We start from the raw sequence: 7,656 nt of genomic DNA on the forward strand, positions 1-7,656 counted from the left end.
TTTGTCAATGGTTTACTTTACTGTGCAAAAGCTTTTAGGTTCAATTAGGTCCCATTTGTTTATTTTTGCTTTTATTACCTTCAGTTTAGGAGACAGATCCAAAAAAATATTGCTGCAATTTATGTCAAAGAGTTCTGCCTATGAACACAACATTGTAAAGCAACTATACTCCAATAAAAATTCATTTAAAAATAAATAAGATAAAAACCAAAAAAAAAAAAGAGTACTGCCAATCTTTTCTTCTTTCTAGGAATTTTATGGTTTCCTAGCAGTCTTGTTTAAGTATATTTTTCCTCACTGAATAAATTTCTGTTCCTCCTTTATACCAATTTTACCATCTTCCTGGTTCCTTCATTGAGGAACTGACAGATGCTCACTATACGTTTATTTGATGAATGAAAATTTAAACTTGTTGAAAATCATCCTTTGACGGTGTTTATTCATAAGGCAAGAAGGGTGTTCACCAGGTACTATGAAGCAAAAAGGCAGGTTACAAAGCAGCATATATAGTATAATCCCATTTTTGGAAAAACACACACAGAGGGAATACCTATGAAAGTATATATACCAAAGTGTCACCTGTGTTTAACTATAGGGGGAGTTAAGGGTGATCATTTAAATATCTTATTTTTCAACTATTTTATTTTGAGGGTTTTCTAGAATGAGCAGGTAGTATTGGCATAATTTTTTATTTATGTATTTATTTATTTTTGGCTGCGTTGGGTGTTTGTTGCTGTGGGCGGGCTTTCTCTAGTTGCGGTGAGCCTGGGCTACTCTTCCTTGCGGTGAGTATTTAGGGCAATACAGATTGCCCTAAATCCCATCTAACTCACTTAACCTTTGGAAAGCAACAAACCTTAAATGGTTTTGATCCAAACAGAGTGCGGGGAGAACATTTTAAGAGCATCCTATTTACCCAAAAGTCAACAGAGTCAGTTCTATCTCCTCGCCTAAACCAGTATTGTCAGTCTTTCTAATTTTAGCCTTTTTAGTGGGGGTATAGCTCCTGGAACCTTCAAACATTGCTGGTGGGAATGTAAAATGGGGCAACCTCTTCAGAAAACAGTTGAGTGGTTTCTTATAAAGTCACGTACACTCAGCCCATAATCCAGCAATCCCACTCCAGGTATTCCCACGAAAAATGAATATATCCACACTGAACTGTACATGAATATTCACAGAAGGTCTATTAATAACAGCCCCAAGCTGGAAACAATCCAAATACCCATCAACAGGTAAATGGAGAAACAAAAAAAAAGCAATGAAAAGGAATGAATTACAGATACATATATTAACATAGACAAAAAGTCTCAAAAATATGTTTAGCAAAAGAAACCAGACAAAAGAGTACTGTATGATTATACTATGATTTCATTTATATGAAACTCTAGAAACCACAAATCTAAAGAGCTGAACAGGAGTTGCCCAGAGCCAGGGATTGGGGATGGAAATGACTGGGAAATGGAGGGGATGGAACCCTTTGGGGTGATTGAAATGTTCTGTGTCTTACTTGTAGTGATTGTTACAGGGGTGCTACATTTATCAAAATCCATCAAACTGTACAGTTAAAAACTGTTTTTTATAATTAGAGAGTTGTTTTATGTAAATTAACCTCAATAAAGTTGATTTTTTAAAAAGCCTTTAGAACCTATCCCAGTTTTGAACAGTTCCCCCATATTCATTGGTAATAATAATGGGTTCCATTCCCTATTTGGAGAGTGAGGGTCCCATTGACAGTATTTATTGAGCCATCACTGCATGCCAGACACTGCTCTAAGAGTTTTACACGTATTAAGCTATATAAACCGTCAACAATCCCATGTGACGTTAGCATCCCTGTTAGAGATGAGAGAACTGAAGCACAGAGAAGTTAAGCTACTTGCCTAAAAGCACATGATTTGCAAACGACAAATATGGGACTGACCCTACACAGTCAGACTTGAGTTGTAATAAATGCAATACACTGTCTCCTAATGAATTTGTTGGTATTTACTGAAGAGCTAGCAAACTGAGGAAACCAAAGGTTTAATGGGTAACACCAGATAAAGGGAGGAACCCAGAAAATGGCTAAGTATAAGAGCAGAGAAAGGGCTCCCAAATTGGGTAAAATGCTCTCTACCTGTTTCTCCACTCATAAAACGAACTACTCCAGCGAGCAAACTCATATTCATTTTGCTACCTCACTGAAAAGAAGTATTTATATATATACACAATTTGAAAAATCATAGAAGGAAGAACAACAGTCCCTTGCTTTACTTCTTCCCAACCCCAAGCCCATTCTAGGAAGCAGACATTCTCAACTCTTCCACCTGTTTCTCCTATTAGTATCTCCATACTCCCAAATGATAAGCTATTACTTTTTCTTATTTGTCAGTATCATATACTATTTCTTACCTTCTTGCCCTGGTAGGTAAGGACTTAGCTCTCCTGTACCCTCTCCCCCATTTCTCCTTCATCCAACAAAACTGTACCACAATTCTTGATTAAATCAGCGATCACTATCCAAATTACTAGGACAATGCAAATATTGCTCACTGCTAAACTTCTAAGAAGTCCACTAAAGCCAGTCTCTTTCTTATACAACCTTCATTTTTCTTGGAGTTAATAACTGCCTTTTTTTCATTATCCTGGCTTTCCATCAATCTGCCATTATTTTTTTCCAAATAGTCTAACATCTTTGTCAACAGTATTTGCCATATGTTCAAATATACCCATTCCAGTTTCTTCCTGTGATCTCCTTCCTTTCCTCCTGCCCTTATCTGGACTGGGAATTCTCTAAGGATGCCACACAGCAGTCATACTGGACTTTTACTGTGACTTGAGTATTGGGTTCCCCATTTCCTTAGAAGCTGTTAATACATGAAGAGAGAGCAATGGTGTTCACTGGGATAATGTTGTTTACTGTGGAAGCTCTTAACTGGAGTCACTTTAGTTATTGAAAAAGTATTCTATATGCATGAGTTCACAAATGTAATCAGATATAATTTCAGAAACCCAGGCCTGGACCCTAGTTTGTTTTTTTTTCCAAACTGTTGCTATTTAAATTTACTTTATCTGATTCTTGATTCAGACAAACCAACTCTAAAAGAGACACTTATGAGGCGATTGGGGAAGTATGAGCTGAATATTTGATGGTATGAAATTATTGTTTTAGGAGCTTCCCTGGTGGCGCAATGGTTAAGAATCCACCTGCCAATGCAGGGGACACGGGTTCGAACCCTGGTCCAGAAAGATCCCACATGCCGCGGAGCAACTAAGCCCATGCGCCACAACTACTGAGCCTGTGCTCTAGAGCCCTCGAGCCACAACTACTGAGCCCACGTGCTACAACTACTGAAGCTCACGTGCCTAGAGCCCGTGCTCTGCAACAAGAGAAGCCACCGCAATGAGTAGCCTGCACAGCGCAACGAAGAGTAGCTCCCGCTTGCCGCAACTAGAGAAAACCCGTGCGCAGCAGCGAAGACCCAAAGCAGCCAAAAACAAATAAAGAAAGAAATTTTTTTTAAAAAGCAACTTCTAGCAAGGATGTACAGTATTTCTCTTTTGATTTACTTAATGAAGTTATAATAGACTTAGCTATTTTAGTTTCCCTACTGTTATTTACCTTACAAATCTTAGCATTTAGCCTTCTATCTTAAGAACCTCCCCATAAAACTAGATACATTACATAAGAAAACTTATGACTTAGTGTAATTATGTACAAAATTTAAATACCAAAGTTAAGGTTCATTCACTCATTCAACCAACAGTAACTGAGCATCTTCCAAATGCCAGGTGCTCTAGGGTACTAAAGATACACAGATGACAAGGACTCAGAATATAGGGACTTTAAGAATAAGTCACCTGCCTAAGTGGTTAATGGAAGAACCAGGACTATGACCCAAGTCAATCTGCCAGGCTGGACTCTTCCACTACACATGGCCCAGAGACCCCTTACCTGGCAGATGACATCACGCTTGGTTTGAAGCAGTTCCCTAGTCCCTTACAGGGACGGGTCAACTCTCCTCAAAGCATGCTCTTTGGAACACTTCTGTGTAATATTCTGTAAGTCTGGGTCTTACTGGCAAGAAAGAGAAGCTGACTCTGGCCGATTAAACAGAAGACAGACTATCGAAAGGGTATTGGGTAACTCACAGGATTTTGGGGAGGTCTGGAGAGACCAGTTCAAGGCTAAACTTTTAGAAAAAAATGCCCAGACCCATGCCATCAAACTAGCCTGATGAGGAAACCGGAGCCACTACCACTGAGCACTACTAAGTACTCTGCAACAGAAACTTATCCTTATGGCCTCACCCTCGTCCCAAATGCAAAGGAGGGAAGTTTTCTGGGTTGTCTTCGGAGAGACTGGACTCATTCAGCTGGCATTCCCCACACCTAGCAAGGGCATTCAAAAAAACCTTGGTAGACAAATATCATGACAAATATCCAAATATCCAGTGTACGTTAACAGGCATTTCACAAAATGTCAGGGAAACAGGTTTCTCTACTGCAGGACCACTTGGAGCTTTTAATATGCTTTGGAGCATAGGGACTCTCTAAGAAGGTAAAATAGTTCCCAATCATTGGTGATCATCAAAACTTTATTTCTGTAACAGGTAACCCAGGATGGAAAAAGTGGTAGACTTTATGCTCAACCGCTCCCTCTCCTGGCCTCCCACAAAGTCCCAATCATGTGACTACTAAAAGCTCTTACTTCTCTGGTTCAGGAGCCCTCATCTCTCACCTGGACTATATAGCAGCAGTTCCCAACGGCCCTCCAGGGCATGGCCCTTCAGTCCACACAGTAGCAGTCATGATCATAAAATGCAAATCCAGTTAAGTCACTTGCCTACCAAAACACTTTGGTGGCTTGCCACTACCCTCACGAGACTCCCAACCCCAGATGCCTACTTACTTCCAGCCTCAGCTCTTGCCACAATTCCTCTCCAACTCCTCGCCACCAGGCAAGTTCAAGAACTGCCTCTGCCCCACCCCTACCCACCCCCCGCCGACTGACCCTTCAGATCAGAAGGAAATAACCTCTGTCAAGTTGTGTCTGGGCTGGCCCACTTCCTCTGGGCTCCTATAGCATCCCACACTTTTACCTCTCATAGCACTTAAACCACATGGTAACTGCTCAATCACTGGTCTGTATTCCCCCCAGGCAACAAGTTCTGAGAGTGCAAAAATTCTTCCTCATGCAAATACCCAGCAAAGCACTTGCCACTTAAAGGGCAGTGTACAAAGGTGATGAAAGAGCACACCTAAAACTTTCAGGTAATGGATATCCTTTCACTTTCTTTTTTGTCTCTCACACAGACTTGCATAGCACACAATCATTCACTAAAAACATCAATTTAAAAAATGTTTTGTGTTCTATGATGCAGATAAGTTTCACCTATTTTTAGTAGAAAAAGATAGAAATTATACTTACCTAATGTAAAGCATATAGAAAGTTTAGTCTGGAAAAAGAATGAGACTCAAGTTTCTTTGGTTTCAACAGGAGAGGAAATGATAGAGCCACTTTAGTTGCTGATGAAGGCAAGAGCATCTGTCAGCCAGAAGGATGCAGAGACTCAAGTCTCTACAAAATGCCCATCAAGAGTCCAGTTCTAAAGGAGAAAAGAGCCACTCAAAAAGCAGCACTGTCAGGCAGTCACAGCCTTAATGTTTTCAGTGAAGTTGCTTGAGAAAACACCTAGAATCATTTTAGTTTTCTTAAATCATTCTAGGCCAAACAGCCTTTCTCTTTGTATTTAATCCAGTATTCAGGAGTTTGCTTGATTCAAAAGATAAGCACAGGGCCTCCCTGGTGGCGCAGTGGTAGAGAGTCCGCCTGCCGATGCAGGGGATACGGGTTCGTGCCCCGGTCTGGGAGGATCCCATATGCTGCGGAGCGGCTGGGCCCGTGAGCCGTGGCCGCTGGGCCTGCGCATCCGGAGCCTGTGCTCCGCAACGGGAGAGGCCACAAGAGTGAGAGGCCCGCATACCGCAAAAAAAAAAAGAAAAAAAAAAAAAAAAAGATAAGCACAACTTCCTCCTGGCTATCTCAACTGAGATGTTGATATTAGGTAAAGTTGTAACAATGAGGTTTTCTGTTTTGTTCCTTTTTTTACTTTTAGTGTTTGGTTTAACAACTAGATTTACTGAGCACTGACTCTGTAGCGAAGCACTGTTTAAGTGCTCTCCATGAATTAACAATTTAATACTCAATATAAGATGACTGGCGATATACCTATATCCTATACATTATCTTCCTCTACCGAGATCGGCATTATACACATTTTATAAATGAAAAAACTAACGTAACTAATTTGCCTAAGGTTACAAAACTAGCAAGTAGTAGATCTGAGATTAGAATCCAGTTTGGCATAAGAGTCTACATATATATATATATATTTTTTGCAGTACGCGGGCCTCTCACTGCTGTGGCCTCTCCTGCTGCAGAGCACAGGCTCCGGACGCGCAGGCTCAGCAGCCATGGCTCACGGGCCCAGCCGCTCCGCGGCATGTGGGATCCTCCCGGACCGGGGCATGAACCCGTGTCCCCTGCATCAGCAGGCGGACTCTCAACCACTGAGTCACCAGGGAAGCCCGAGTCTACATTCTTAACCATACCATTATAATGGCTCATGACTTAAGTTCAACACACACACATAAACATCCTTTCAATCAGAGTCAAGAGACTTGGTGTTAGTTGTCTTCAGTAAGTCATGGGGACGTAAAGTCACTTTGAAAATCTAAGACTGTCTTCCCCACCTGTAAAGTTAGAGGACTAGACTCAACAGTAATTTCCTAACAGTGTGCAAGAGCGTATGAGAGAGTGAGGGTGCTTGTGATGAGAGGCTAACCTGGCAAGGATCCTTGGGCCATTTCAACCAGAGCACAGACTTTTTTGGAAAATGAATTGTTCTGTTAGAAGTAAAGGTATGAAAAATCTTTGGAACTGTAACAAAAGTTTCTTTCTTGGAGCCAATGGATTCCAAGTAGCCTGGCATCAGGAAATCCTTGAAAACCTCTCCAAGTACATGCACAGTATATGTACATACACAGACATATTTTTCTAGGGGAAAAGATTCAAGGATTTTGTTAAATACAAAAAGTAGCTGATGATTCCAAAAAGGATTTAGGACACATAAAATCTCTCTTCAGCTTTATACTCTTGGAGGAAACTAGTGATCCAGGTTTGTAGAGCTTAATTTTTGAGAAAACCTGTATTTCCTAATTAAACACCAAATATTATCAGACAATGATGAATAAGAAATATTAAAAGGGGACTTCCTTGGTGGTCCAGCAGTTGGGACTCCACACTCCCAATGCAGGGGGGGGGGGGGTGCCCAGGTTCGATCCCTGGTCAGGGAACTAGATTCCGCATGCTGCAACTAGAAGATCCTGCATGCCGCAATGAAGATCCCACATGCCACAACTAAGACCTGGCGCAGCGAAATAAATAAATAAATATTTTTTAAAAAAGAAATATTTAAAGTATTCACAGCCTAATAAACTGGGTACCTTCAATTGCTACTTGAAATTTGCTCTACTGGACACACAGTTAAAGTACCTCATTTTACTCAGCCTGTATCTGACTCTATGTTAGCCTGTACCTGACACACTCAGTATGTTTAAATTTTTTTTCAGTTACAGACTTAAAATAAACCAAGGAAAAAGCCCAATCAC

Source organism: Mesoplodon bidens, assembly GCF_964165515.1.
Source record: "Mesoplodon bidens genome assembly, chromosome: 18".
Taxonomy (NCBI): domain Eukaryota; kingdom Metazoa; phylum Chordata; class Mammalia; order Artiodactyla; family Ziphiidae; genus Mesoplodon; species Mesoplodon bidens.